The 26,821-nt window shown below is 41.0% G+C and overlaps 1 long non-coding RNA gene across 1 annotated transcript in view; it reads right to left on the bottom strand.

The window, feature by feature from the left end:
• The window catches only part of LOC146811121 (uncharacterized), a 36,190-nt gene extending 9,850 nt beyond the window's left edge, over positions 1-26,340 (bottom strand). Inside the window, exon 1 of the long non-coding RNA XR_014965780.1 lies at positions 26,249-26,340. This is a non-coding gene — a long non-coding RNA (uncharacterized LOC146811121). The remainder of the gene's footprint in view (positions 1-26,248) is intronic.
• Between the last annotated feature and the right edge of the window lie 481 nt (positions 26,341-26,821).

Below are 26,821 nucleotides of genomic sequence, written 5' to 3' on the forward strand. Positions count from 1 at the left end.
TTGTATTTCAGTGGTGGAAGTAAATGAACACTCTTCACATTTATGATCCCATCTGTAACTTAGTCCAGAAATGTTTTCAATCTATATTCCTTCATGTTCTAGTACTCCAAGCATAAGCATTAAAAATGTGTGCGCATCTTGTTGTATATTGAGAATGAATGTCAATGAACCAGTACATATATCCAAAAGATGCCGAATGCCAGAAGCAGTATGGATTTTACTTCTTTCAGTTACTAACAGTTGAAATGTATGATGTATTATAGAACAGAATCTTTTGTCATGATTTCCCATGATTTCATGAGGAAGATCTTGTAGATAAAACACAACATTCAGAATCATAATAATAATAATAAAGGAGTTTATATAGCGCATGGTTATACTACCTAGTATCTCCCCGCGCTGCGATACAAATGGACCGATCATAAGAGGCATTATCAGTCTAACATGAAAGAAAAGAGACCAACTACTCTATCCTGAAAAATCAGGTCTTCAAGTTCTTCCGGAATATGCTTTCGGACTGCTCCAGACGCAGTTCCACAGGAAGATTATTCCACTGTTTAGCCACAAGGTATCGGAAGGAACGACACCCCATTCTTGCTCTTTTTATGACAGGAATGAGAACACGCCCTGTACCCGAGGACCGCAAAGTCCTGGGGGGAGAGTAGGGGGACAGCAAGTCACTGAGATAGGACGGAGCTCTACCATGGAGAATTCGATGGCATATGCAAAGGGCCTTAAAGGAAACTCGTTCCTTAACTGGCAACCAGTGCAGAGTGGTAAGGGCATATTTTTTTTAAGTCCTCCTAGGCAGCATTAGGACCAGTCGGGCCGCAGCGTTCTGGATATATTGCAGCCTTTGCGTGCTTTTATTGTTAGCGCCCAAGTAGAGGACATTCCCATAGTACAAGCATGAGGTGACAAGTGCGTGGACTAGGGTTTTCCTGGCCGCAACAGGGAGCACATCTAAGACTTTCCGGAGGCCCTTCATAATGCCGAAGCACTTACCAGCAACTGTCAAATGACAGTTTAGGGTCCAACCAAACACCCAGGTTCTTCACTTGCTTCCTCGGGGCAGGAGTAGGGCCGAGGGTCTGAGGCCACCACTTGGGAGACCATAGGTTGGTGTTTCTACCTACAATCAGTACCTCGGTTTTATCACCGTTCAATTTGAGGCAGTTGTTTGCTATCCAACCGGCCAGTTCTTGAAGGCACAGTGAAAAGTTGGAGGCGTCCTCATCACGGGATTGGGAAAGAGATGCAACAAGCTGTGTGTCATCTGCATAAGACACGATATTAACACCAAACTTTTTGATACTCTCAGTCATGGGAGCAAGATAAAGATTGAAGAGCGTAGGGCTCAGAATGGATCCCTGAGGGACCCCCTGCTCTAGCCTAACATTCTTAGAGTAGAACGGGCCTTGGGCTACTTGGAAACTCCTGTCTCGAAGAAAGGAGCTTAGCCATTCCAGAGCCAAATTAACCACTCCGCCTTCCTTAAGACGCTGCAGCAAGATGGGGTGGGCTACAGTGTCGAAAGCAGCACTGAGGTCTAGTAGGATCAGGGCAACCGACTGACCCGCGTCGACCAAACTGCGGATGGTTTCCGTGGAGAAAAGCAGAGCCGACTCAGTGGAATAGGTAGCCCGGAAACCTGACTGCGTGGGGTGCAGCAGATTGTTCTGATTAATATGACTCACCAATTGCTCGTTGACCACTTTTTCTGCGAGTTTAGCAATAAATGGTAACAGCGAGATTGGCCACAAATTTTCCAGCTGACTAGACTTCATTCCGGGTTTCTTTTTGATAGGCACAACCACAGCCTGTTTCCATTCCCGTGGGACAACTCCTGTGTTAAATGAGAGTTGGATGAGGTGTCTAAAATAAGGTGTCAGCGTGACCATAACATCCTTCATGTTCTTAGGTTTCATAGGATCTTTAGGGGAACCTGACCTAATGCTTAGAGCAAGAGCATGAAAGTCAGTCATTGAAGGAAGGCTAAAGCTCGGAAGACAGGAGACCACAGTCGAGCTTCCATCACTTAGAAGTGAATTTCCCATTACGAGCTGCCTCAGGAAAGGTAGAATACATTTTCTCCACCTTCTCGGAGAAAAACTCAGCAATCCTGTCACAGGCCTCAGCTGAGTCCCTATTAGGGGGTGACATTCTGTCCAGCATTGACAGTTCTTTAAAAATCCGGAACAGTTCCCTAGAGGAGTTCACAGCTGATTCAATCTTAGTGTTGTAGTAGGCAGCTCGTGTCTTTTTTATAAGAGAGTGGTATTTCTTGAGACCAGATTTATAGGATAGTTTCCTATCCTTGGAAAAATCCACTCTCCAACTACGTTCCAAATGTTTACATGCGGATCTAGCGACCTTCAGTTCTTCGCTGAACCAGGGGGCAGTTTTACTCTGTCTCCTTGGGGCACAAGAGGCCCAAGGGACTACCTTATCAAACGCCTCATTGATGCAGTGAGTCAGGGCACTACAGGCCGTGTCCACATCACTCCCTCCTGGGGGCCCTCCTGACAGTAGGGCCTGGTTAAACCTGGAGGCCGAGAAATTGGCCCATTTCCTCTGAGGTTTATTTGATAAGATCACCGTCTGAGGCTTGAAGATCGTAAAACTAAAAGAGACCAAATAGTGGTCAGACCAAGGGACCGGAATCGGAGCATCAACCCAGATGCCTTCCCAGTTGGCAAATATGGGGTCTAGCAGGTGTCCCAACTGATGGGTAGGGAGAGTGGATTGGAGCGTTAAGTTAAGTGAGGCCATCTCCTGACAGAAATCTTGAGCAGGGACATTATCTCTATCATCTAAATGAAGATTGAGGTCGCCCAACACCATCACTTTAGCATACCGTAACGCTAAGTGAATAACCAATTCTCTGAGATTATTAGTGAATTGAAGGATGGGGCCTGGCGGACGGTATATTAAAAGGCCTTTAATAATGTAGGCGCTATCAGCCCCAATAGTAAAAAGACCTGCCTCACATGCCTCTATGTCCGCCCTTTCCAATGCACATACAATAGAGAGTTTATGGATCAGTGCGATCCCACCCCCTCTATTGATTGGACGATTGATTAGCATGACAGTTGATACCTGAACTATTTTCTAACTGGTCACCTCCAATGTCATCAACAGTTTCCATTTTCTTTTTCTTTACACCTTAAAGTTTCTCTTCAATTATTTTCTTTTTTTCAACCTCAGTTGAATCTTTAACATATTTCCATTTGGGACACACTACACTTTTCTCATATATGGGATATTCACCTAAATCAGGTGCATAAAGTCTTCTTAAGTGAATATACTCTCTTACACAATTTGCATCAGCACTAACCTTTTTCTCATCGAATTCTATCAAATACAAACCAGACAATGTTCCTATTCCAGATAATGCAACCTATGCCATTTCGTCTTTGAACACTGTACTTCCGATATTTATGAAAGCACTGTCTATACTTAAACCTTGAGATTTATGAATAGTTACTGCATATGCTGAAGACAGAGCAAACAGTTTTCTCCGAACATACACATCTTTTACATGCAAAAAATGTACAACAGAACGCCCAATCTGTCTTACCTCTTTAATTTGATCAAATTTTATATCCAAAAATTCTATTCCATCTCTGTTCTGAAATTTGACAAAGTCAACAACTTTTCCCATTGCTCCACTTATTAAACCTTCTTCTACATTCTAATTACGCCGTAAAATTACCCAACAGTTTATACATACATGTAAAGTCTTTTCTAAGCATGCAGTTTTAGATACAGACTTTTCCAAAAAATGCAATTTAGCCTGTAGTTTGTCTGTGAGAAGAATAGTCACTCCCTGGTGTTCAATTTTATCAATAGCTTTAATTTCCACTATTTGTCGTTTTTCCAGTTTCAAAAGTTCTTAATTAAATGTAGAACACTCTTGCAGTATAGGCATTAGGCAAACTATATGCTTCTTCTTTTCTCCAGACATGTTTTACATTACTTCAGCTGCTGTTTTTCTAGTTGTAAACAAGTTCCTTAATAGCCGACTTTGTAAAGCTTGTTTACCATGTTTCCTCAAGGCACCGATTCTTATGTCTTGAAGAATATTTCCGTAATCTTCATCACTTGCTTGTGGCATATTTTTAATACGTTTTTTTATATTAAAAATGTAACCAAATGTTTCCAGTACTTCCCAAAGATTTCCTAGTGTCTTCATGGACAAGTGTTTTAAAAACAGGTTGTCCTTTTACAGGAGTAAGTTGTAGTAGATCTCAGAATACAATAACATGTTTCCCTCCAAACAGAACATCGTAATCTGTTTTTACAATTTGTTGCATTCTTAAATGTACAAAGGCAAGTATTAGGTTTCAGACCATGCTCACCTCATCAATGATGAAAAGTTTCAATTTCTTCAGTACTCTTGATACTTCATAACAAGATTCTCCAGATAGCTTCTGAAATTCCGATTTATTATCATGTTCAACAGGTAGCATAAGTAATCAATGTAAAGCAATCCCTTTAATGTTGTGTGCTGCTAATCCAGGTGGAGCTGTTACAACACAAGATAAATGTGATTCTGTAGTTTTGTGTAGATAACTGGTCAAAACTTTAATTAAGCAACTTTTTCCTGTTCCAGCTTGACCACTGATGTACATAAGAATAGGTTTAAATGATGAACATTGGCATTCTTTTTTTTCATGTTGCAAACCATGTTGTAGCTGTTCTTTCACTTGTAGATATATTTCTTTCGGTTCAATATTTAGTTGTTCTTCTAAGTTTTCTAATGGAATAATATCCTGTTGTGCTTGTTGCATTGCAGTTTCCACCTCATTCAAGGCTATTGCTGCTTCATTTTCAATAATTGGTTGTTCCAGTGGATCTTGACTGAGTGGATCAGAAGTTTGACTATCTTGATAACTTTCTCTAGCTATTTCCGCTGCAATAGTACTTTCTTGTTCAATCTCATCATTTAACATTTTTAGATATGTAGGTAAAATTGTGCACTGAATACTATCTTTACTTGCAGTAAAATAATCTTCATAGCAGTCGAAATCTCCAAGTAATTTTGTTTCACTAAGCCAAGGCTTAAACAGTTGCAGAAGTGCTAAATAGAAAAATTCCCTCTTATCTGGACTTTCGCAACTGAGTTTTCTGTTGTTAATAAGATTTCTTTTGGCATGTTTTCCCAAACATCCCTCAAATCCAATTACTGCATATTTTCCTTCTTTTATATTTTCTGTAACTTTTCTTTTAAAGCTGTAATTTTGAAGTATTTCATAGAGAGATAGGTTTTCGAGATGAGGACTCCTTTTGGGATAGTATGTATCCAACATATTAGTTTTAACAATATCTGTACTTTCTGGTTCATTCTTTGCTAAGTATTTGATTTCTTGTAGAGATTTCAAATCTCTGTTTCATGTTGGCAAGACATAGACTTATCCAAATGATTCCTCTTGACTATGAATATAAATTAACTGAACTCAAGCGATCCGAACATTCATAGGATCCAATCTCTCGATGGGAAAGCATTTTCAAGCTGAAGCTGTACAATTTCTTGATAAGACTTTTCTCTTGTGAAATTTCTTCCCACATTTCTTTCATCTCTGCCTTTTCAGATTTGGGAATATATGATGTAACATAGAGAGCAACAGCAATTGAATTATCTGCAACATACTGGATATCCATGTTTGCATTCCACATTTTCAAAATAACTGGATTGTAGTCATTAATGCACTTTGAAGCTACTGTTCTTTTTAAGTTGTATGTATTCTTGGGAGATTTTCAAGTTATTGTATGCCTTACTGCCTAAAAAAACTATTTACTCTTCCTTTGGAAATCATAGGACGTGGGAATCCAAAACGACATTTTGTATAAATATTTCTTTTACACTTGTATTTTCGTTTGCAGTATTTCCCACAGCAATGACTTTGAAACTGTAAAACTTGTTGTCTCAAGCACTTTTCTCCTCCATATCTTGGAATGGCACATGTAACATACCGTTTGATGAAAGACAACACAGTTTCATCAGTATCAGATCCAAATTTTGGTGCATTATTTATCCATAATGACATGTGTATATGAGGAGCACCTTTGGCTTGGTACTACTTTCTCCCAAAAAAATCTGTTACGTCTCCAAGAGATCGATTATTTTTATTGCATATAAATGACATCATAGCTTAAAACCTATGATTAGAGTATCTGCACACATTTACAGGATCCAAGGATCACAATTCTCCAGCTGTCTTCAATTCAATGTTTTAAATATTTGAATATTCTTCTCGTAGAAATTCAAGTAAATCTTCCCATGCATATTCAGCACAGCTGAGTGTTACAAACCATGTAGGTGTACCTAAGTTTCTTAACATGCATTTAAGTTCTCCATGACAACGATACCAATACTCATTGGCCCCATGTTGGCAATTAATTAACTGAGATTCTAAATTCTCATCTCTTTGTTTAACTTTGTCCATGAACTCTTTTGCAGAAACATGTTGAAAATGAAGTCCTGTTTTTCATACGTGATTCACTGCATAAAAAAGTGCAGACAAATCACTTTCAAACAGAAGATGAAATATATATGGAATGCTCTGCCAATATCTTGCATCTCCACAAAATATTCTTGTTGATCGGTACTCTGAAGCTGGAATCTGTACATCTCATTTATCAAATCGTCCACCTTCTCCTGTGGGGAATAGTTGGGGAAAACAATGAGCTTCTAAACTTTTTTCCAATACACTCATGGGAGTTCCCTTTGCTTTTTTCAATTGAAATAACTCAATACTGTTTCCAATTATTTATTTTGCATGCATTGGATGTATTGTATAATATTCATAATCAGTTCAGTTCTGCACTTGTCCACTTTTTCAATTTGTCCAGCTGATATACTGGTTCTTCTTCTAAACCAGTCAACACAACAATGACATAAAAAGTATTCTACAAACACATGTACATCAATTTCCACTGTTATTAAAATATAAAATTACATATATTAAAACAAAGTTTGGTAAAAGAAGTAAAAAAGATATATAGTTTTAAAAGTTGTTGATAGATTAAAAGGAGACACTAATGCCTAGAAGTACACACAGTTATTGCAGGTGCCTTCACTCTTTTACACTGATTAAGAGCGTGTTTTGTTTCTTCCAATGTAAACAGGACACTTTCTCCTGAACCAGATAATCTTAAAGGGGGGGGGTTGAACAATCACCTCCTGAGTGTTACCAAACAGGCCTTCAAAATGTGCAACCCATGCCTCCTGGTTCACATGAGTATCTGTTGTCATTCTTTGGTCATCTCTTAGAAACGGTGCATTGATTAGTGTGCAGAAGTCCTGTGAGACTTTTAATACAGCGGCCATTTGCAATCTTTCCCACCATCTTTTAGAATTTTTATCCTTGATAACCTTGCTTTCTTGCATAGCTGGCGTAAGGACTTGACCAAATATTGGTCTCTAGGTTTTGTCTTTAAAACCATATGAAGGTTCTTAAGTGATTTCGCACATTCTTCATCAAACCAAATATGACCCTATACGATGCCCATTACATATGGAACGTAATAAATAATTTTTAATTTCCAATAGAATTCGCTCAAATGCTGTAGTTATGCCATCGTCAATCATTGGGTAGAAACAGATAATTATCTCTGATGCTCGTTTGGAAACTATATCCGCCACAAACTTCACATTTTCGACTCTTTCCCATTTCGGAACAATCCCATTTTCCCTTGCAATCACTGGTTTAATATGTGGATTAGCAGGATGTTCCTTTTTTGGTAAAGATTGAATACGAACTATGGCCTGAAATGGGTGTACAGTTTGAATAAGTGTAGACTCATATGTTTTTAAATCAGTCAGTTCTTCAGGATAGGAACCAACTCTAAATTGTTATGTACTGCTCTAGCTGGCATTTTTTTTCTAATATGTTGAAACAATATATCTACAAATACCTTGAGCAACATCCAATTCCAACTGACCTTCTACCAACAAATAAACACCAAATTGCTGCCATTTATAATTGTTTTCTTTTTCACTTGTTAAATATAAATCAACATTCCAAGTTTGACTTTTATTGTGAGTACGACAACAACAAATACAAAGTTTAGTTTTTCAGACGAAACAGTATTAAACTTTGTAATTTCTTCCGCAAACTCATCATTACTAATCTCTTTCTGCGGTTCTTCAACACCTACACTTATCAATCTCTCAGTTTCTTTACATTCGTCTTCTGATCCAAAAAGCTAAACTGTATAACATCACAAACCTTCTCTAAATCTGATACAGAACCATGCAAAAGAGTAGTGTTCATTTCACTTAAACATAACATAGGAGTTTTTACATGGTACAGTCTCCTTACCAACTTCCGCATTTCAGACTGGTGTACAGCTAACATTCTTAAATGATGAAAAGTACTTTGGCAGACTTTTCTTGAAAGACGAGCTAGAGAATGACCTTGCAAATTAGTATATTTTCTTATTTTACATGGATCTAGTCCTTGTAACATCGTAATCTTCTGTTTAATACTTTTTTGCATATTGTCGTAAAAAAAAATCGTAATATGTCAATAGACTCCTGTCGAATAATGCAAATACTGCTAGAATCCAACTTAAATACAGGAGCTTGTGGTTGCCTCCCTTGAACTTCTTCAGCTATTACTGCTTCTACATTCCTAGGAAAAAAAAATTATCTTGGAATTGGAGAACCATCTTTCATCTCAAAGCATCGACCACTAGTATCAACTGGATGTACTAATGTGTTCTGTTGAAAACAGCTTCCTTCATTAAAAAAAGGCTCTGTAGAAGAAGTGTACTTCCATTCACCAGTGAATATTTTACAAAAGTTACTTCTATAAACCAGTCTTTTTCTTTTGCTTTTCTCCTTCATAAACAGCTTTGTTTTATTCAATGTTTTCATTCTCTTCAATATTAATATAAATAATATTCTTTTTATTTGAAAAGCTTTATAAACTACGCTTTCAATCTGTTGCTTTTTCTCATAAGCTGCTGATCTTCTTTTATATTTTTTACAATCTTTCAATACATTTTGTAGTACTCTACTTGTATGCATTCTCTTCCTTATGTCTTTATATTCTTTCAGCCTCCTTTCAACATGCATTCTTTTCCCATAACATGATGTTCTTTCATCATCTCCTTGTTTCCTTTCCTTCTGATTTCTTGTTGAACTTTTCTTTTTCTTTTCAATATTTTCAAATTGCTTTACATTCTGTAAAAGTCTTTTAACAAACTCTTTAGTTCTCTTACCAGAACTCTTTTTCTTCTGTGCAACATTTTGCACTCCATCTAATTTCCTCTTCTCTCTCTCCTTTAAAGTTTACTGTTTTCTTTCTTGTCTTCTCTTTTGATCTTTGCTTCCCTTTCACAATGCTTTTTACCAAAAAATGTAAATATCTGAAAAACAAAGATACGTTTCAGAGGTTTATAAAATCATTTTATACTTTTGAAATAATTATATATTAATATTCATAGCAATAAATAAAGAAATACTTTCAATTACATTGCAAATGTCTCCATAACATGCAAATATTTAGAATTGTGTACTTTACACAATAGCAAACCTGTCACAATAATGCACACCTTTAAACAGTAACATGGCTTAGATTGTTGTTTTAAATGTGTCTAGTTCCAAGATTCTCATCTGTTGGTGAAAACTGAAGCTTTAACAGAAAAGTGAGGTTTCAGACATGTTGACAAAAGAATTAGAGATTAGGCTACTTACTATGAGTTTGTGGGAAGGGACAATTGAATTAGGCTGTATAAGTTTATGTGTCTGCTTGAAATTACAAATGTACTCTGTCAAATTTATAACGCGGCATGCTCTGGTGAGTGAGGTATGTCTCTACTTGTACATCTATTGTCTCATGTATTATTCATCTGAAAATGGTAGCTTGAAAACCTGGTTGGTTTGGCTACCGGTGGACAAATCTCTCAGTTCTCTTCTATCATTCGGTCGCACAGCCTCTAATGTCTTTTATCTATAGGTGTTATGGAACCTCTCAAATAGCCTATTCAATACTCATGTGCCATGTTTTACAACCTGAGAATTGTACATAGACTTTTTTTTTACACAAATTTAGAGACCATACGCTGTGGAACACAGGTATCCAAAACAGGCAGACTGGTGTATGTATGCTTTAAGAAATTTAGTGAGACTTATAACAGTGATATAGTTGAACACTTGTGTTTCAGAGCGCATGCTGTCTACATTTTGTAAAAAAAAGTGTATGTATTTCTTTCTGCTCATAAAACATGGCATCTGGGTATTGAACCAGCTATGTTGGAGGCTCTACAATACCGTCATTCAGAAGACATCACAGAGTGAGCAGAACTAAAAGATTTGTCTACCAGTAGCCAAACCGACCAGGTTTTCAAGCTACCCTTTGCTGGAAGGACTTTCTGATTCACGGACCTTCACTCCCTGGAATCCCGTGCTGGGTTGCTGCTAGTTGCTGAACACTGCTCGCCGGACCCGCTTCGCGGGTCCCGCATCGTACGAACAGTTGGTGGGGGCCCTGTGTAGGGGCAGCGACGGGTGAGGAGTGCTGGGGCATTGTTGCAGGGCTGCGAGCGTTTTATGCAGGGACTCCATTTCCCAGGAGTCCCTGCCTGGCCAATTAGCACCACCTGGCCCGCTCTCCCTGCCAACCCCGCCCCCTGTGCACAAGCTGTTACTAAAGATCTCCCCTGCACTTACATCGGTGGGACCCTTTGCTGGAAGGACTTTCTGATTCACGGACCTTCACTCCCTGGAATCCCGTGCTGGGTTGCTGCTAGTTGCTGAACACTGCTCGCCGGATCCGCTTCGCGGGTCCCGCATCGTACGAACAGTTGGTGGGGGCCTTGTGTAGGGGCAGCGATGTGTGAGGAGTGCTGGGGCATTGTTGCAGGGCTGCGAGCGTTTTCTGCAGGGACTCCATTTCCCAGGAGTCCCTGCCTGGCCAATTAGCACCACCTGGCCCGCTCTCCCTGCCCACCCTGCCCCCTGTGCGTCACATACCCCTTATTTTGGTTGCGCTTGCTTCCGCTGCACGGGAGCGCGTGGGAGCGTCCCGGGAGAAGCCCGGGACAAAGGCGGGACCGTCTGTGGCCGTCCGTGGTCGGTCGCGGTTTGGTTGGGCCACCCCCCCTGTTCTTTTATATTTTTTGGTCATATCGTTGTGTCAACTTCACCCTGTTGTTGTAACCATGCCTTTACGTTCTAGAAAGGAACGCACTGTACAGCTGCAGACTACCAAGGGGGTAGTCTCTGGCCCCTTAGACGCCTTTATCACCAGGGCTACAGGTATACTTGAAAAAGAGATAGCCATGGCCGAAAAACGGCTTTCATTAGATCTGGTTAGCGGGAAACGCTCTTCTTTAGGAAAATTGGCCACAATACCCAGCCCTGATGCACTGGCCTCGAGTACGAGCAACCACTTGGTCGAAGCCGCGGTGGATGTGCACCGTGAGGTGGAGGGGGAAGGTCTATCTTTGACTCCTTCAGAGAGCGATTCAAACCCTGACGACACACAAGATAGTGGGGATGAGGGTAGTGTGCTCCTGGCCAGTCAATCTCAGTCGGACCCAACCATGGATGAGGACTCTCTGAGAAATGTACCACGCAAAAGGAAAAGATGCAAGGGCCACCAGAGGGGGGGGTGTTACTACTCAGCCCACCATCATAATCCACGAAGTCATCCCCACCTCACACCCTGTCTTGGTTTTAAATGATCCCCTGTGCCCCCCCCATATCCCCTTTGGGTCCTCGGACCCATGTCCTACCTGTTATAATAGTGATGATAGCCTGCTGGCCAAAATGGAAGCTTTGTTTAAAACTCTTTTACTTCCCGTACTTGAAAGAACACGTTTCATGACCTTAAAATTGGACGCACTTGAGACTCTTGTAAACACCAATACTGGCTTTTTAAAAAAGATAGTTAACTCTCAAAATGCCTTGGGAAATCCTAGTTCTTCGAGTAATTCCAAAGGTCAGAGAAATGTAATCATAGGTAAACTTCCATCCTCAGCATCTGCTAGACCAGTATCCACTAAGCCTGATCCTAACAAAAACAAGGGCTCAGTGGCAGGGGGGAGCTCTGGGAATAATGATTGTACGCCTGTACCAGCCACTTTGCTACAGGTGCCAAAGAAGGCTTCTTTTAAACTTAACCAACAATGCCAGCCGAACATCCCTACACCTCCTGTGGCTACTCGGGTACAAGATAATGTGAGTGGTGTTCCGAGTGCATCATCACAGCCCAAAATAAGTAATGGAGCAAAGGGGAGCAGATCCATCAACCCCCCTATTCCCCTTGTGAAAGCAAATAAACGGGCACCCACCTGTACAGACCTACCTTCAGAAGCCACCCCATACACGATAGTTCTAACAGGTGTTGCCCCACTTAAGGAGGGTTCAAATGAATCACATGGGGACCTCAGAAACAAAGTTGTATTCTGGCTAAATAAAAAACGCCCTCTTCCCCCCTCCTCCTCGACTGAAATATTGTTTGTGAGAAGAGTTGAATGGGTGGGCCACTGTACCAAGGACCTAGAGGGGGACTGCATCATTATATCCTTTAAGGATCCCTGGGTGGTAGCTTTCTTGCGTAGGGAAGCAAGGTTTGGGAGGTTGAGTGATGTGCAGACCCTGGGCCTTGGGTATTTTTTATCCCAAACGATCCTGCGAGTTCCCCTCTAGTCACACCTTCCCTAGAAGACCTGTTAGGAGATATCTTGCCGATAGAACACCTTACATCCTTCAGTACCCTTTATTGTCTAATCGCTACGAACCCCTCTCTGGCCTGGAGTGTATCGATTGACTTTACCCGGTAGCTGGCAGCGGGAGTGTTCTGGGTAACCAAGTGGGTGGGGCTGACAGAGTCTGTACCGAGGTATCGATCCAGGGGGGGTGTCACCATGGAGAAGGAGAAGGTGGCGGACTCTGCATATTATCATCAAGATGACAACATGGTGGAGGGGTCCCAATTTAATATAGTCTCATCTTTGGGAGTGGATCATTGTAGCATGCATGGTACAACAACACCCAGTCAGTTCGTGACACTCAAATTAGCATCATGGAATGTAGCAGGGCTGAAGGGGCGTATGGCTTCAGAGGACTGGCTGGACTTTATTGATACTTTTGATATCCTACTGTTCCAGGAGAGCTGGACCTCTGATACAATTCATAGGGCCGGGTTCCTAAATTTTTTTAAACCAGCAATAAGGGGCAATAAAGGTCGAGCATCGGGGGGTTAGTGATCTGGGTTAAACAGTCCATTGGCTATCGACCAATGGAAATTGTTCTGGACAACCCGGACCTCTTGGGAATTAGATTAAGTAAGGATAACTGCCCGGACATTGTAGTCATTAACATCTATGCACGTGGTCAACCTGGAGGGCGCTGTCCTAGTATCCTAGATGTGTTAGACTGTTACCTCGAAGGGATAGGGAGAGACAAGCTACTCGTCCTAGCAGGGGACCTCAACTGCACCTTTGAGCCTCTTTATAATGCGGGGGAGGACCTGGGGTTTGAGGAGGACACTGTCTGGAATATCCCAATGCTGTCTTTGAATAATATTAAAAGAGGCTCTGAGGCAGCTTTACACTGGTTGGGGTTGTGTCTGGATTGGGGTTTGAGGGCAACCAATGGTCGTACGACCTCTGATAAGGATGGCAAACCCACTTTTGACAATGGGGTGAGGAAAAGTAGAATAGATTACATCTTGTTAAAAATGGAATATTGGTCACTCTTGGATGATATGGAAGTTGTGTCCCGTCCTGAAAGTTACCACAACCCTTTGTCATTAAGCATGAGACTCCCAGGTGGATTCGACAGGTCTATAACTGCTGTTCATCTAACAGGTGATGCTATCTTGACAAACGATAGGAGAAGGCTCAGATGGTCCAGGGTGGTGGAGGATCCGACCCTTTTAGATAGCATAATGAAGGTAGTCTCGTCGACTTTGAGCGATATTTCGATTTTCGCCCCCACCATGGATGTTAGTGATCAGATTTGTGATCTTCACGAACGGTGCTTTGCTAATCTTAAGGCCCTCTCAACCCTTCCACCCACACAAGGCAAAGTAAAGGCATATGGATCCCGTGAGAAATGGTACAATAAAAACTGCAGGGAGGCACATAGTCGTTTAGTCAAAGCAGTGAAATCTAGGATTTCCAGCGATATAAAAGAGGCACGTTCAATGTATAAAAAAATTCAGTGGGAAGCAAAAAAGGAGTGGGATGACCTACATTGGTCTGACCTATTGGATGCCTGTACTTCTGGCAACCAGATTAAGTTCTGGGAAATTGTTAAGTGGGGCAGAAACCCCGATTCCCAAACTCCAGTTAATCATGTGTCTGCAGAAGCATGGGTTGATTTCTATTCTGGTCAGTTCATGGATCCTGATTTAGAAATCGACATGGAACCGACCAAGCAGGAAATTACCCTTACTCCCAACCAAGAGTTAAACTTCACGCCACTGGAAACTGAGTCTGCGCTCCGCCTGGTCCAAAGGGGGAAGGCGCCAGGGATGGACTCCATCCCGGCTGATTTATTCAAAATCAATCCCCAACTCTGGGTTCCTTATATAACTGCGGTAGCGAATGCTATTGCCAAGGGGGCCCGGATCCCCGTGTCCTGGAAGGGGGCGGAGATTCTCCCCATTTTTAAAAAAGGGGACCGTTCAGTCCCGGGAAACTACCGTCCCATAAGTTTAATTGATTCACTTCAAAAGGTCATTGCAAGGATGGTCCTTGCCAGAGTTCAGGGGTGGATGGAGTTGGAGGGTATCCTGTCCCCCCTACAGGCCGGTTTCAGATCAGGTACCAGCACCATTGACCAGGTCTTCAGATTTTGTCTGATCTACTGGAAGGTGGTGCTGTTGGGTGGCGGGTCCATCTACGCAGCCTTTATAGATCTGAAATCGGCCTTCGATCTTGTGCCAAGGGCTAAACTCTGGACCGTTCTTAGAAATTTGGGACTGCCGTTAGAAATATTGGACATGATTGTAAGATTACATGAGGGAAATTTTGCTAGGGTGAGGTGGGGAGGCCAAGGGCAGGTGACGGATTGCTTCCCCGTAACACGTGGCGTCCGCCAGGGTTGCGTTCTGGCACCTACACTCTTTTTGTTGTTCGTTGACCAGGTGGTCAAGTTCTTTGCTAAGACTCCCACTGATGCACCCTCTTTGGGCGGGACCAAGTTCCCTATGCTCATTTTTGCCGATGACACCTTACTTCTCTCAAAGACTCGTAGTGGTCTGCAAATTGCATTGACCCGATTTGAGGAGTTTTGTAATGTCAACGATTTAAAAATCAATGTGAGCAAAACTAAATTTATAGTCCTAACTAAAAGTCGCCCTATTAAGAGCTCAGTGAGCATGAATGGAGTCGGTTTGGAACAAGTTGAGGTTATGACCTATTTAGGAGTAACCTTGGACTACCGTCTCCGCTGGAAACCACAGGTTGACATATTACACCTAAAATTTGCTCGCCTTACTGGTTGTCTTCTGCAGGAGCAAAAAAGGTCCTCAACTAAACGTGTCAAACCCACACTTAAGATCTATGCCACCAAGGCAAGCTCTGCGATACTGTACGGGGCAGACCTTTGGGGGCATATGGACCTATCAACCCTGGTGAAAGTTCAAAATAAATTCTTGCAGAAACTGGTAGGACTCCCCCAATCAGCTCCAATCAAACCACTATGTCTGGGTATGGGCTGCAACCCAATTAACGAAATGGCTCGATACAGGCTAGTAGCCCTGTGGAGACGTATCTGGACTTCCCCAGATTTAAGCCTCTTTGCTAGGGAACTTGAGGAAGTAAGATCTATTTGGGGGTCTAGTAGCATACACTGGCTTCGTGAAGTGAAATTGATCTTGGATGACATGGGTCTTAATCAGCTGTGGGTTTCCCCGGGTTCAACCACCTTTCCTTCAAAACAGGAATTTAAAGCACTCTACTGGGCTTTTGTTCGCCAAGCATTAGTTAACGCCTCAGATTGTACTAGCTTAACAGGAAGGTTCTTGTCCCATAAATTGGACCCTTTCCTGGAGAATTACTGGGACGTTATAACTAAGACACTTGACAAAAAGCTCTATCACCAGTTCCGATTAGGGTCTTTGCCCTTAAGATCCTTCACCAAGAACTGGTCTAACCGAGCGAGTGATATCTGCCCCTGGTGCATTGGTCACAAGGAGAGTGTTGGCCATCTCCTATTTGCATGTCTAGCCTATTATGCTCCAAGAAGCAAATGGATTAGACACATTTGCCGCCATCTTAAAGTCAGAGGGAGTGCTGAGGCTATATGGGTGCTTCGTACCAATACCTCTGAGGTGGTAGTTGTGGGCGTAGCCAAATTCCTGGGGTGGGCATGGGTGATTAGAGCAAGATATCTGCAGGCACCTTGATCTTGCTCTCGTTTTTTAACTTCTCAACGGGTTTTTTCATGTACTAGGTCTTTATTATATTGTTTAATTCTATTTTTAACGCTGTAATGTTTTTTGAAATTTATGAAATTGTAATTGTGATGGTTTTAAATTACCTATTTTTTGTATGTCTAATTTTTATTGCTCTCAATTGTCTTTTATGATGTAAAAATCGAAATAAAGACTTTAAACCGTGAACCATGATCAGAACTAAAAGATTTGTCTACCAGTAGCCAAACCGACCAGGTTTTCAAGCTACCATCTTCAGATGAATAACAAATCAGAAAATAGATGTAGAAGTAGACACATACATCATTCATAAGACCATGAAGTCCCTTAAACTTGACAGACTGCACTTCCCATTTCTAGGACACACCTAAATTTAGGCGGCGCGTTTGAATTGTACCTTGCCACAGACTCATAGCAAGTAGCCTTATCACTAATCCTTTTGCCAACATGTCTTAAACCTCACTTTTCTCTTGCAGCTTCAGTTTTCAACAACTACTCAGAATCTTGGGCCTAGCCAAATTTAGAACAGCAACCCTTCCTATATCACTGTTATAAGTCTCAACATGTTTCTCAAAGCATGCATACATGTGACTGTACCATTTGCTAGTGGCTTCATATATAAAAGGAACATACAAATCAATGTATACCTATGTTTTATATGTCTAACATCTTCAGATACATAACACGTGTGAGACTATATGAGCAAGTAGAAACATATCTCAGTCACAAGAACATGAAGTCCCCTCAACTTGACCGACTGCACTACCCATTTCAAGGAGTCAACTAAATGTATGTGGCATAATTCAAGTGTACCTTTCCACAGACTCATAGGAAGTAGTTTAATCACTAATCCCTCTGTCACTTTTATTCAGCAGCTTCACTATTCAGCGACTACTAAGTGTATTGGGCCTACAAAATATAAAGCAGCAACCCTTCGCATGTCTCTGTTGTACCTCTCACCATATTCCTGAAACCATGTATGCATGTGTCTTTGCCTTTTGCAAGTGGAATCGTATATCAGTAATCTGTCTACCAACATCTCTTCAACCTCACTTTCGTGCTGCAGCTTCACCATTCTACTAGTGCTCAGGATGTTGGGCCTAGCCAAGTATAAAGCAGCAACCCATCGCTTGTGTCTGTAGTAAGTCTCACCGTATTCCTGTAAGCATACATGCATGTATCTGTACCTTTTGCTAGTGCCATCATACATAAAAGAAACATACAAATAGATGTATACCTGTGTTTTAGATGACTAGCATCTTCAAATGCATAAGACGTATGAAAATACATGTGCAAGTAGACACATACCTCAGTCACAAGGCCATGCAGACCTTAAAACTTGACAGACTGCACTTCCCATTTCAAACAGACACCTAGAGTAATGCGCATACTTCAAGTGTACCTTTCCATAGACTCATACAAAGTAGCCTAATCAGTAATCCCTCTACCAACATGTCTTCAACCTCACTTTTGTGCTGCAGCTTCACCTTCCTACTACTACTCAGGATGTTGGGCCTAGCCAAATATACAGCAGCAATCATTCGCATTTCTCTGTTGCAAGTCTCACCATAGTCCTGTAAGCACACATGCATGTGTCTGTACCTTTTGCTAGTGGTATTATATGTAAAAGAAACATACAAATAGATGTATGCCTGTGTTTTATATGTCTAGCATCCTCAGATGCATAACACGTATGAGAATACATGTGGAAGTAGGGAAATACCTCAGTCACCACACAATGCAGACCTTAAAACTTGACAGACTGCACTTCACATTTGAAGCACACACCTAGATTTATGTGCTGTACTTCAAGTGAACCATTCCACAGACTCATACAAAGTAGCCTAATCAGTAATCCCTCTGCCAATATGTCTTAAACTTCACTTTTGGGCTGCAGCTTCACCATTCCGTGACTACTTAGGTTGTTGGGCCTAGCCAAATATAAAGCAGCAACCCAGCGCATGTATCAGTGGTAAGTCTCACAATATTCCTGAAATCATGCATGCATGTGTCTGTACCTTTTCCTAGTGGCATCATATATAAAAGAAACATACGAATAAATGTATGCCTGTGTTTTATACGTCTAGCATCCTCAGTTGCATAACACATATGAGAATACATGTGGAAGTAGAGACATAGCTCAGTCAGAACACCATACAGACCTTAAAACTTCACAGACTGCACTTCCCATTTCAAATAGAGACCTAGATTTATGTGGCACACTTCACGTGTACCTTTCCACAGACTCAAACAAAGTAGCTTAATCAATCCCTCTACCAACATCTCTTCAACCTCACTTTCGAGCTGCAGCTTCACCATTCTACTAGCACTCAGGATGTTGGGCCTAGTCAAATATAAAGCAGCAACCCATTGCATGTGTCTGTTGTAAGTCTCACCATATTCCTGTAAGCATACATGCATGTGTCTGTACCTTTTGCTAGTGCCATCATACATAAAAGAAACATAAAAATAGATGTATACCTGTGTTTTATATGTCTAGCATCTTCAAATGCATAAGACGTATGACAATACATGTGCAAGTAGAAACATACTCAGTCACAAGGCCATGCAGACCTTAAAACGTCACAGACTGCACTTCCCATTTCAAACAGACACCTAGATTTATGCGGCATACTTCAAGTGTACCTTTCCATAGACTCATACAAAGTAGCCTAATCAGTCATTTCTCCACCAACATGTCTTAAACCTCACTTTTGAGCTCTATCTTCACGATTCTGCAACTACTTAGAGTGTTGGGCCTAGCCAAATATAAAGCAGCCACCATTTGAATGTCTCTGTTGTAAGTCTCACCATATTTCAGATAGCATACATGCATGTGTCTGCACCTTTTGCTAGTGTCATCTTCACATGAATAACACATGTGAGAATACATGTGCAACTAGAGACATACCTCAGTCAGAAGACCCTGCAGACCTTAAAACTTGACATACTGCACTTCTCATTTCAAGAAAACACCTACAATTATGCGGCTTACTTCAATTGTACCATTCACCAGACTCATACAAAATACCCTAATCAGTAATGCCTATGCCAACATGTCTAAAACCTCACTTTTCTCTTGCAGCTTCACTATTCTGCGACTACTCAGTGTCTTGGTTCTATGTAAATATAAACAACCAACCCTACTCATGTCTCTTATATAAGTCTCACCATATTACTGAAAGCATGCATGCATATGTCTGTACCTTTTGCTAGTGTTATTATATATAAAAGAAACATACAAATAGATGTATACCTCTGTTTTATACATCAAACATCTTCAGATGCATAATACATATGACAAATTCATGTGCAAGTAGAGACATACCTCAGTCACAAGACCATGCAGACTTTGAAACTTGACAGACTGCACTTCCCATTTCAAAGAGACACCTAAAATGATGAGGCATACTTCAATGACACCTTTCCACAGACACATACAAACTACCATAATCACTAATCCATCTACCAATGAACACTTATTACTATGCACAAACTATTTAAATCGTCATTTCAGTACAAAAAAACAAACTACAATACACATCTGTACATTTCATACATATTTCAAACATCACACTTCTCTAATAATCTCAAAACTTTGAAAATAATGCTTTTCAAATCTAAAAATATCACTACAAAGAGTGAAGCACTATTGCATAATACATAACACACCTTACACATTTGTAACTCAACTTTGAAATAGTATTGCAGAATATGAAATATCAGAAACTCATAAAAGATTCTCTTTTGCACACAATAAATGTAATGCAGCACTCTCAACAAGGTAAAACCAGTATTGGCAAATTTTCTCACTCTTTCTGCACACAAATAAATGTAAGTAACAAATCACATTGCTTTCTACATTATTTCAAATTGTGAAACACATTTCTATTGCTTAGACATATTAACCAATAGACATATTAACCCTTTGTAACTGTCTTCAAATAGTGCCCAAACTGGTTCTGTAATTTTCTGGAGTCGGGACTCCACCGCGGTGCCGCAGTGAAGTATCGTGATGGAACCGAGAACCCTTACGGGAGTTCAAAAACCTATTTCTAATAATACTTGTATTTTTCTTTTACAACACACTACTTCTACACATTCTACTGACTTAGAAAAACTTAATTTAGTAACATATCACTTATATTTAATTTACCATTTCACATTTTAAATCCACATTTAAGTTTCAACCCTTCCCGCATTCTGCTTAATCCCAGTTTCCATAGTAACAGTTTCTGCAACATTCCACTTTCGGCAGGTTCGGCAGGTCACAAGTTCACCATATTTTCAAGTTCGCCACTGTAGCTTACAAATGCAAATAGCAATAACTAAAATTCTCAGTGGCATAAATATTTCAAAACATCAGTTCATTGAAGGTAGACGGTATCCGGAATTCATTCCAAGCTTTATTTTCTATATCTGTCGTTTTTCATCAAATGCTTGTTGGAATCAAAATACAATTCTTGAGTCCTACAGTCATACAGCCAACACGTGTTTCATCTATGGTTACAATTTTCCTTACAGACTTCCTCAGGGCTGTAATAAATAAATATATAATCCAATTACCATCAATCATATCTCTAAATATATCTTAAATTATACCTCCACCAAAAAGAAGAAAGGAAAAACCAAGACAATTTTTGGTGAAAACACCCAAAAGTGCACATAGAATACCTACCACCAAGAAAAAGTGTAACTCACAGTAAACAACGCACCATTAACCAAAGTTCAAGCAATCATAATTTTACGTAAAGTAACAAAGCTCCATTGTGACCAAATCAGAAAAATTTCAGAAAAATTTCCAAACACCCCCATTCAAATGAAAGGAATATATGGTCACCTACTAACCTTATAACCACTGTTGCTACTAAAGAGTGTCTTGAGTCATCAGCAATTAAACATATAATACGTAAGGTCTAGAAAGACAAACGAAAAGAGGGGGAGACAGCCTGGGGTCAAATCTGTATAGTCCATTAGCAGCTATGATGTATAAGTATATTTGCTCACCATATATCAGGCCAGTTGTTTTGAATTTCATGCATAATATTCACAATAGCACATCTTTTTCATGGACAGCGTATCCCAAACTTCTTCTATTTCATATCTCCTATTGTAAATGAACAATCTTATGATTAGGCGTCTCCTCTAAACGGATACTAATGTTTCCTAAAACCCATATGTCGGGCACTATTACCCTTAGATACACAGTCCACCGAACCGCTCTCAAAAAGCGTGTACACAAACTTAAAAGGTGGTCATTCCCCGTAAACAACTCGACAGTCACTATATCGTTGAGCCTGTTGTTCTAATCATTTTACCTCCAAAATCGAGGCACTATTCTTCGCATAGTTGAACAGCAAAGAGAAACGTGAAATGTAAGCACCATCATTCCTCTTCTATTTAGGTCTCCCAGGAAATTAATGGGCATAACCAGCGAACTCACCTGATGTCTAAAATATTTCTTAAAACGCACATAGGCGCCATGTTTAAACAATAATAATTACAGTCATTACTGAGCATCAAATCACAGAGGATAATACATCCTACCTATTACAAAAGCAAAGAATTAGAAATATAAAACTCGACTCCCTAAGTACATATCTTCTACCATTCATACAAATAACACCAAAATCCTTGTGCTTATCATTCTAACCACCTCTTGGTGGTAGGTATTCTATGTGCACTTTTGGGTGTTTTCACCCAAATTGTCTCGGTTTTTCCTTTCTTCTTTTTGGTGGAGGTATAATTTAAGATATATTTAGAGATATGATTGATGGTAATTGGATTATACAGCCCTGAGGAAGTCTGTATGGAAAATTGGAACCATAGACAAAAAACGTGTTGGCTCTATGACTGTAGGACTCAAGAATTGAATTTTGATTCCAACAAGCATTTGATGAAAAACGACAGATATAGAAAATAAAGCTTGGAATGAATTCCGGATACCGTCTACCTTCAATGAACTGATGTTTTGAAATATTTATGCCACTGAGAATTTTAGTTATTGCTAATTGCTCAGGGAAATAACTTTTGATTTGACTTTAACAATTTCTTGCAATTGTAATTTAACAGTGTGGGGTGGTGACTGTTTCTATTTCCCTTTGATGCAAACTTTAAGAAGTAATTTTTGAAACTCAAACCATTAGATGTTGCGCAGTGAAAACCTCACTACCCATTTCTTGAATACAAATGCAAATAGCAGGTGTTGTTTACTTTTGCAAAATATTACCTTATCCTATCTCCTGCACCTTTCAAACATTTTTTAATAACCAATCAGAAACTTGATTCCTCAGGAAAGTAAAAGGCATCCTATTTTTGAGTGCACAATGTTGATGACCAGCCAATCAGTTAGCAGCTTTTTCAAAAACAGCATCTTCTCCACCATTTTAGATACCTCTCATTCTCCCAACTGACTACCTAAGCTACAGACATCTTTTCATTCCTTCCAGACATCCCTTCAGGATGCTTACAGTATGGATTGTAGGGCACAGCTTTGTTTTCTGGTGCACAAAGTATGCTGAACACAGAGGTATTGACAAAGATCTAGGTTTGCAAAATGTGGATATTAAAAGGATTGCACAGAGAGGATTAAAGTGGCACCAATGTATGCCTTTGGTTAAAACCGTTTTGCATCTTCAACCCCCTCACCTCATGATTGTGCACTGTGGTGGCAATGACCTAGGCACATTGACTGGGGTAGGTCTGAAAATGTTAATGAAGTATAACTTTGCACAATTGATGTTGCTTTTGCCTCAAACTGTCTTTGTATACTCTAATATATGCCAAAGACAGAAATGGAAGTGGTCAAATCAATTCTGTCCACAGTTTGAGAAAGCTAAGAAGAATGTAAAAGCTGTTTCTGCTTACCTCAGAGACCATAGGATGGGCTCCATCTATAACAACAATCTATGTTTTGATATGGATGACATCTACCGAAGTGATGGAGTTCACTTCACAGATCAAGGGAGCAGAGTATTTCTCAACAACCTTAAGCTCTGCATCCACACTTACATGTAGCTCCAACAAAGTCATAATGAAAACAAGGGCTCTTTTTAGAGCCACCCTATAACCCAACAGTGAATCTTATTTTTTTTTAACATATATATTCTTTTTACATTTTTTATGGATTTACGAACCTGTCACAAATTCACAAAACAAAAGCACTAGTTCAGTGTATTACAACACAATACACTTTTCAAGTTTAACTTTAACTTTTAATTTTTTTATATAATTACTAACTGTATCAAATTTAATTTGAATATTAACTTCAATCTCACTAACTCTATAAAAAAGTTTACACATGTAACACTACAATCTGAATTATATACTATTAAATTATTTATTTAAGGTAGATCCACAAATCTACTGCAACGTTACACTGGGGGGCCACGCTGAGAGCCGCGATGGGGTCGCGACTCCTTTGATGAGAAAAATAAATAATTAATGCCGTCAGTTCCATTACCCAATATCGGCCCCGGGAACCCCTTCCCTCGGGGCCCGGCCATATTTGGCCTCGGGGACTCCATCCCCAGGGGGCTTGGCCAATTTTTTATTTTTAAAAGTAAAAACAGAGGGGGGGGGGTCAAAAGGCCCACCTGGGCCATTTTTGGCCCCGGGGACCGCATCCTTGGCTTTACATTGGGGACCGCAGGGGGAGCCCCAATACCTCCGCGGCATTGCTTTTAGACAACGGGAGCTTCAAACATGCAGCTCCCTTTGCGCAAAAGCGAATCTGCTTCGCTTCATGGAAGCAAGAGCAGTTTTACTGCTCTCGCTTCCATGAAGCGAAGCAGATGTTTCCCCTGGCAGGGCATGAGCAGTGCTCCCGCTCTGCCATAGCAGACTGCAATGTCCCGGGGGTGGGCACCCCGGGACATTGCTGGAGCCCACCCTGGGGGGTGGCAGTCCCCAGGGCCATGGAGGGCTCCATGAGGGGGGCTGCTCGGCTCCCCACAAAACGTGTGTAGCCCCGGGGAGGTGATGGTCCCCGGGCCGGGGATCCACAACGGACCACCATATTTGAATAATTAGTGCCCCTGGGAGCTGGTGGTCCCCGGGGCAGTGTGGGGGTGCTTAAGCCACCCCACACATTCTTTACAAATTAAGCCCCAGGGAGGTGGCGGTCCCCAGGGCTTGGGGGGGCCTCATGGGCCCCCCACCCCTAATTAAACCCTAGAGAGGTGGCAGTCCCCGGGGCTGCGGGGGGCTGCGTGCTCCCCTGCTTTGTCTTTTTTTTTTGTTTCTGCCGAATTTGTGGACCCTACGCAATTCCTGCCAAATTGTCTTTTAAAAAAAATGCTTTTTTTGGCCCCCTGGGTCCCTGTTGGACCCCCTCAGCAGGTCTAGGGGGTCAGGGTGTTTCTGCCCTGCCCCCTTTACTTCTTTTTTCACCTTTTTTCTTGGGAATCGGTTCTACCGAGTCACAAGATGGCTGTCAACATTTCCTGGTTTGAAGTGTTGGCAGCCAATCAGAAGTCAGCTCGTGATCGGGAGGGTTCGCGAATCCACCACGGTCACCAGATATTAATATTTTTTTATATCTAAATTTCTCAGGAACTACTGAATGGATTTACACCATTTAAAACAAAGGTTGTTTTGTGAACCAAGACCTACCTTTTTACCAAATTTAGTGTAATTCCGTTCAGCAGTTCGGGCTGTAGCCTTGTCTAAAGTTTCCAATGGAAATTAACATGGAGAAAACGTGTTTTGGGACCCCCTTTTTTTCAGTCCCCACTTGACGAATCACCCGTATCTTTCAAGACAGGAGCTGACCTGAGCGGGCCATTCGTTTGAAAATTTTGTGAAGATTCGTCAAACGGCGCCAAAGATATTGGCAAAAGAAAAAACGCTTTTTGAATAGAAACAAGGTCCTAACTACCTACTGGCGACTGTCAGTAGAGAGAGAGAGAGAGGGTGTGTGTGTGTATGCGTGTGTGTGTGTGTGTCTCTCTCTCTTGGCTCCCCTTCTTCAGGTGCTGATCTTGCACATCACAGAAAGGGAGCTGAATGGGTCATGGAGTTCTTTAAACTGTTCGTGCCACATTATTTTTTTCAAAGAATCGGAAGGCAAAACATAAACAGTGCACTTGACCCTTACAATGTAATGTCACAGCAGACAAACCAGGGTGAATGGCGGTAAAAGGATTTCACCTCTGTCCAAATTGTATCCGACTACCCATGGCTTGTAGCCTAATATCAAAGAAGCTGATTATCTATTCATAATTTCAACCTACTTGTGCCCTGACCTTTGGGCTAGATATACGATAGTCGAGGAGTAGTGTAGCCCTATTTTTGCACACTATCTGTGACGCAACCTGGTCAATATAGAATAAGTTGTTACCACATAAGAGAGAGGAGTAGGAGAAAGGCACCCCTATATTCATCCAAAACAAGATTCGCAAACCACAAAAAGGTGGGGTGCAGGTAAGAACGGAAAAGGTACAGAGAGACCCTGGATAGGATCGATCAAGTCCTAGGATTCCAAACAAAGCTTAGCTCAGGTAACACTTTGTTTGCCTCTGAATATGTTCAGCATGCAAGCTACAATGAAGTACTTGCACTGCATTGTGAAAAAACATCAAACCATTACTCTAATTTCCAAATGACTAATGAAACTACTTCTGCATGATCATCTACAAAAAATTCCATGGTGTGAGATAAATATAATGCTGCGAGTATAACGCACTCCGCCGCTTGCGGATCTCCGCGCTGCATGGTGGAGTTTTTTGGGCACTTCGGGAGTTGAACTGAACCCAGGGCTGGTAATGGATGTGTTACATGTTAAGTCTCCCTGACAAATAGTTATTTCACAATTTCTTTTTACAAGTTATTCCTTATCAAACACTCACCCCCTGATTCCTTTCTTAGCTCAACAGATCTTTTGTCCATCTTCACTCTCTCCTTTCAGGCTCCATCAGCCCCTTAATTCTTCAAAATGGACCTAGGAAATTAAAAGTAGTTCATAAGCAAACAATTAAACGGATAATGGGGCACTGACACATTGGCACTGACACTATGACTCTGCGCATGGGAACCCAAAAATTTTCTGGGACACCGACCCATTGGGATCATTACTGACAAACCGCTAGCAGGAGACAAATAGTGGAAGACTGATGCAGAGAAACAGAAACACCAATATGGAAATGGAAACAGTGACACTGGAACACAACCACTAATGATGGGAGACTGGCACGGGCCAGTGCAAGGGGGGCACTTGGACTAGGAAACTGACAAGGGAGCACCAATAATGCCAATGGGCCAGCGATAAATAACCACCAACACTGCCACTGGCACACTACCAGAGGAGCCCGAATTCGCACATTGACATAGGTACAGTGACAAAGGGCCACAGATTCTAGAACACTAACAAGGGGAAACTGACATGGGGTACTAGCAAATGGACCCTGTCACTAGGATTTTGC

Source organism: Triturus cristatus, chromosome 7 (assembly GCF_964204655.1).
Source record: "Triturus cristatus chromosome 7, aTriCri1.1, whole genome shotgun sequence".
In the NCBI taxonomy this organism is placed as follows: domain Eukaryota; kingdom Metazoa; phylum Chordata; class Amphibia; order Caudata; family Salamandridae; genus Triturus; species Triturus cristatus.